Source organism: Pipistrellus kuhlii, unplaced genomic scaffold, assembly GCF_014108245.1.
Source record: "Pipistrellus kuhlii isolate mPipKuh1 unplaced genomic scaffold, mPipKuh1.p scaffold_m20_p_3, whole genome shotgun sequence".
NCBI lineage: Eukaryota > Metazoa > Chordata > Mammalia > Chiroptera > Vespertilionidae > Pipistrellus > Pipistrellus kuhlii.
Window position 1 is genome coordinate 94621276 of NW_023425529.1, and position 6730 is coordinate 94628005.

The window sequence follows — 6730 nt, forward strand, 5'->3', positions numbered from 1 at the left end:
CTACTGCTATCTGCAAAGAGAAGATGTTGAGTATCTGCTTGGTCTGAAAATGGTGAGCAGAGTATGGTAATCTCATTGAACAAGTGGACAAGGGAAATGCTAAAAAGCGCAAGTGTGGATCAGGTCGGCAACCATTATTTTCTGAGCTGGAAGACCTGATCTGTGAATGGGTTGTTGACAGGAGAACAGAGGCTTTGATTGTGAAAAGGGCTCAGATTCAAGAATTTGCCCTTGCAATGGCACCACAGTTTGACATAGCCCCCAAAGACTTCAAAGCATCACAACACTGGCTGGATAATTTCTATCAGCAAAGTGAACTGTCTTTAAGAAGATCTACAACATTGTTTAGGTTAGAAGATACTCAAGTTATTTAGTGAGCACTTGCATTCAAGTCCTTTATTGATGATGCTGACTTCTTTGAATACAGTCTTTCCAACATGATTGCTATGGATGAAACTGCAGTATTTATGGGCCAATCATCTCAAACAGTAATTGAACAGCGGGGTGCCTCCTTAATGTACATTCCCTCCACTGCTTACAAAAGTGCACATGTTTCCTGTATTTTGGCAATTCGTCTGGATGGCACTAAAATCCCAACTTTAATCATTTCTAAGAGCAAGAAGAAAAAGATTGAACGTGTTTTGGGCATTTTATTCTTGAAATTGAAAAAGCCTGGGCCACATAAGCAGTTATAAGGAAGTGGGTCTATTTAATGCTGCTGCTTGTTATGTGAGGGAGCCAAAGAGGTCTGCTAGTCTGGGATGCAGCTAGCACTCACTGCGCTAAAGACATGAAGACATTTCTTCACGAAAGAAAAATAGATCAGATAACAATTCCCGCAGGAATGATGGCCTATCTCCAAACTCTTGATATTGCAATAAACAAGCCATTCAGAGACAATTTGTGCATGGAAATTAATGACTACATTGAAAATAGAATGGAGAGAAATCAGTGTGGAAACTTTGTGAAACCTAAACTGCAAGAAGTTGTGACTTGTGTGAAGAATTCATGGGAGAAAATCACTGACAGTTGCATTGCAAATGCACTGCGAGCAGGCTACCTTGACAAGAAGTACTCATTTAAAGACAGTACTATTGCTAAACATGAGAGATTTGGTCCACTGATTCTGAAAGAAATGGAGTCACAAGAAATTCATCAGGAAATTCAGGAATTGGATTGTTATTATGATGTTCCAGAAGATGATGACATGATTGTCATTGAATAAATGAGTAAATTCTTGATACTGTAGGATTCACAGTTTGTCTGGTTTATGTTGACAACTACCCTACTACCGTACTACCGTAACGTATACAGGTAATAAATTTCCTTTATTTTCATTTAACAATAAATGTGTACCGTATTCTTCTTCATGGAAAAATAAGACATCCCCTGAAAATAAGACCTAGCGCATCTTTGGGAGCAAATATTAATATACGACACTGTCTTATTTTAGGGGAAATAGGGTACTTACTGTTCATACATCAGATGGACGAGTAAAGCAACAACCTATGCAAAAATCAGGAAGAAATCAAAAGTGATATAGCTACAATCAAAAACACCATGGAATGTTTCAACAGTAGACTAGAAGAAGCAAAGGACTGAATTAGGGAGTTAAAAGATAAGATAGAGAAACAAGATCGATCTGAATAGCAACAGGAGAAAAAAATTAAAGAACAGGAGGAAAGCCTAAGGGAACTTTGGGACAACATGAAACAAAGTAACATATGCATAATAGGGCTGACAGAAAGACAAGAAGAGCAACAAGGTTTGGAATATCTTTTTGAAAAAATGACAGAAAACTTCCCTGATATTAAGGAGAAAAAAAGTTACACAAGTACAGAGAGTCCCAAAAAAGATGAATCCCAAAAGATGCCCACAAGGACCTGTCATAATTACAATGGCAAATGTTAACGACAAAGAGAGAATCCTAAAGGCTGCAAGAGAGAGATAGAGAATTATAAAGGATCCCCCATCAGATTATCAAATGACTTCTCAACAGAAACACATCAAGATAAAAGGGAATGGAAGGAGATATAAAAAGTGATACAAATCAAAGGAATGAATCCAAGAATATTCTATTCAACAAGACTATCAATCAAAATTGAAAGAAATTAGGAGCTTTGCATACAAAAAAAAGGGGGGGGGGTGTTTATCACTATCACACCAGCAATGCAAGAAATGCTAAAGGGACTGGTGTAAAAAGAAGAAATAAAAAGGTAATAAGGAACACAGGCACAAAAGTAGAAATGACTACATATAAGTACCTTTCAATAATAACTTTACATGTAAATGGACTAAATACTCTATCAAAAGACATCAAAAGACATCAAAATGAATAAAAAACAAAAAAAATAAAAAACAAAAAAAACATGACCCATATATATGCTGTTTACAAGAGACTGACCTCAAAACAAGGGACTCATACAGACTGACAGTGAAGATATGGAAAAATATCTTTCAGGCAAATGGAAATGAAAAAAAAAACAGTTGGGGTAGCAATACTTATTTCTGACAAAATAGACCCCAAAGTGAAGGTCATAAGAAGAGATAAAAAAGGTATCTTCATAATACTAAAGGTATTGATACAACAATAGGCTATAACCCTGATAAACATGTATGTACCCAATGCAGGAGCACCCAAATACATAAAAAAAAACAACTCCCATAAGATATCAAGGAAGAGATTAACAATAATACAATCATAGTAGGTGACTTTAATACACTGCTGACATCATTAGATAAATACTCTACACAAAAAAAAAAAAAAATCAGCAAAAAAATAGCAATCCTAAATGATTCACTAGATCAAATGGACTTAATTGACATCTTCAGAACATTTCATTCCAAAGCCATAGAATATATGTTCTCAAGAGCACATAGGACATTTTAAAAAATAGATGACATATTGAGTCCCAAAGAAAGTCTCCCCAAATTCAAGAAGATTGAAACCAAGCATCTTCTCGGACCACAATGGCATATTCCTAACTAATAATAGAGCAATATGCAAATTAACCATCACTTCACTACACCTACCAGCTACACCCACCAGCCCATCATAGCAAATATACAAATTAACCCAACAAAGATGGCGGTTAATTTGCATATGCAGAGGGAGGGAAGAGTGAAGACTGAAGAAAGCATAGAAGGAAGAGGGATGGAAAGTGGAAAGAAATGCGGCTTCAGCTGCTGGAAGGAAAGCACTGGTAGCATGTGTGGGGTGGAGCAGGGTGAGGCATGCAGCAGCAGCGCGAGGCCATAGGGGCAGCAGCAGCTAGAGGCAGCAGGGGCAGCAGGTGCAGCGGGTCTGGTGGGAGAGTCTGCACGCACTGCTCCAGAGGTGGCAGCAGTGGACATAACAGGTTGGGGTGCACAGCACGCAGCCACAGAGATGGTGGTGGTGGTGGCCATGGGCATGGTGGGGCGGGTGGGATGGGCAGGGCATGCAGTGGGAGATGTGAGGGGGCAGGAGAAGTGGCAATGGTGGGAGAGAAGCCCACCAGAAGTCTTACAGGAATATTCCTGTGACAGGTCACTAGTATTAAAAATAAACTATAATAAAACAATACAAAAAATTCAAACAAATAGAAGTTTGATAGCATGCTATTAAATAATGATTGAGTCACCAATAAGATCAAAGAAGAAATTAAAAACATTCTGAAAACTAATGACAATAAAAACAACAATCCAAAATCTATGGGACACAATGAAAGCAGTCCTGAGAGGGAAGCTCATAGCTCTATAAGCCTACTGCAAAAAATAAGAAACAATGGTAACAAATTACCTAACCTTACAACTCAGAGTGTTAGAAAGAGAACGACAAGAAAAGTCCAGTGTAAGCAGAAGAAAGGAAATAATAAAGATCAGAGCAGAGATAAATGACATAGAGACCAAAGAAACAATACAAAAGATCAACAAAACCAAGAACTGGTTCTTTGAAATGATAAACAAGATTGATAAACCTCTAGCCAGGCTCACCAAGAAGCAAAGAGAGAAGTCCCAAATAAACAAAATCAGAAATGAAATAGGAGAAATAGTAACCATACAAAGGTTTTTAATAAATACTATCAACAATTCTATTCCAACAAACTGGACAACCTGGAGGAAATGGACATATTCCTAGAAAAAGAAAACATTCCAAAATTCAATAAGGAAGAATCTAAACATCTCAAAAGGATGATAACTATGGCAGAAATTGAAGCAGTCATCAAAAAGCTTCCAGCAAACAAGCCCAGGGCCAGATGCCTACACAGGTGCATTTTACCACACATTCAAAGAAGAACTAGAACCTATCCTCCTCACACTATTCCAAAAAATTCAAGAAGAAGGAATACTTCCAATCATCTTCTATGAAGCCAGCATCATCCTAATACTAAAACTAGATAAAGACAACAAAATGAAAGAGAATTATAAAACTATATCCCTCATGAACATAGATGCCAAAATCCTCAAAAAATTCTAGCAAATTGAATCCAGCAGTATTTCAGAAAGATCATTCACCATGACCAACCAGTATTTATCCCAGAGATGCAAGGATAGTGCAATATTTGCAAATCAATAAACATGATACATTACATGAGGAAATTGAGTGATAACAACTATATTGTCATATCAATTGATGCAGAAAATAAAATGACAATATCCAGCACCCTTTCTTGATAAAAAAAAAAAAATCTCAGCAAAGTGGGAATAGAATGTTCATACCTCAGCATATTAAAAACTGTATATGATAAACCCACAGCCAACATTATACTCAACAGGCAAAAATTAAAACCATTTCCCCTAAGAACAGGAACAAGATAGGGATGCCCACTCTCACCACTCCCATTCGACGTAGTGCTGGAAGTACTAGCCATTGCAATTAGACAAGAAGAAAAGGAATAACTGAGTCACAAGCAAAAGGAATAACAAATTTTTAAGAAAATCTGTCCTTATTTGCAGATGTCATTATATTGTACATAGAAAACCTGAAAGACTCCATCAAAAAACTATTAGCTGAAACCGGTTTGGCTCAGTGGTAGAGCGTTGGTCTGTGGACAGAAAGGTCCCAGGTTCGATTCCGGTCAGGGGGCATGTACATTGGCTACGGGTGCGTCCCTGGTGGCGGATGTGCAGGAGGCGGCTGGTCAATGTTTCTCTCTCATTGACGTTTCTGGCTCTCTATCTCTCTCCCTTCCTCTCTGTAAAAAATCAATAAAAATATATTTAAAAAAAACTTAGACTTATTAAATGAATTCAGCAATGTAGCAAGATACAAAATTAACTTCAAGAAATCTATGGTGTTTTATACACCAATTGTGAACTTACAGAAAGAGAGACTAAAAAAAAAAGAAGCAATCCCTTTTACCATCACACCAAAGAATTTAAGATACCTAGGAATAAACTTAAATAAGGAGTTAAAAGTCCTAAACTTGGAAAACTATAGGACATTGTAAAAAGATATACACAGATAGAACATACCATGTTCATGGATTGTTAGAATCAACATCATTAAAATGTCCATACTTCTCAAAGCAATCTATAGATTCAATGCACTTCCCATGAAAATACCTAGAGCATATTTCACAGATCTAGAAAGAACTCACCAAAAATTCATCTGGAATAAAATAACCCAGAGTAGCTACAGCAATCCTGAGAAAGAGGAACAAAGTAGATGGTATTTCAATACCAGATTTCAAGCTGTATTACAAAGCCACTGTTCTCAAAACAGCTTGGTACTGGCAAAAGAACAGACATATAGATCAATGGAATAGAATAGAGAACCCAGATATCGACCAAATCACTATGCTCAGTCAATATTTGACAAAGGAGGCATGAACATACAATGAAGTCAAGACAGTCTCTTCAATAAATGGTGTTTGTCAAATTGAACAGATACATGCAAAAAAAATGAAACTAGACCACCAACTTACACAATACACAAAAATTACCTCAAACTGGATAAAAGACTTAATTAAACATAAGACAAAAAAACAATAAATTCTAGAGCCATGGTAGGCAAACTGTGGCTTGTGAGCCACATACAGCTATTTGGCCCCTTGAGTATGGCTCTTCTACAAAATACCACGGTCTGGGTGAGTCTATTTTGTAGAAGTGGCTTTAGAAAAAATATAAGTTTAAAAAATTTGGGTCTCAAGAGAAATTTCAATTGTACTACTGATACTTGGCTCTGTTGACTAATGAGTTTGCTGACCACTGTAGAGGAATCCACAGGCAGAGAAATCTCAGATATATGTTGAAGCAATTTATTCACCAATACCACTCCTAGGGCAATGGAAACTAAAGAGCAAATAAATAAATGGGACTACGACAAAATAAAGAAGGTTTTACACAGCAAAAGAAAGCATTAGCAAAACAACAAGAAAGCCCACTGTTATAGGAGAACATATTTGCAAATGTTATCACTCATATAGATGTTGAAGAATAAGTTTTAACTTCTGAAAGTTGAGTTTTACATCTACAGGGAACTTATATAACTTAATAAAAGAAAGATAAACTATCCAATAAAAAAATGGGCAATGGACCTAAGTAGAATCTTTTCAAAAGAAGACAAGGAAGTCCAAGAGGCACATGAAAACATGCTCTAACTCACTAATTATCTGAGAGATGCAAATTAAAACAACAATGCAGTACCATCTCACACCTGTCAGAATGGCAATCATCAACAAACAACAAGTGTTGGCTAGGATGTGGATAAAAAGGAACCCTCATGCACTGCTGTTGGTAATGCAGA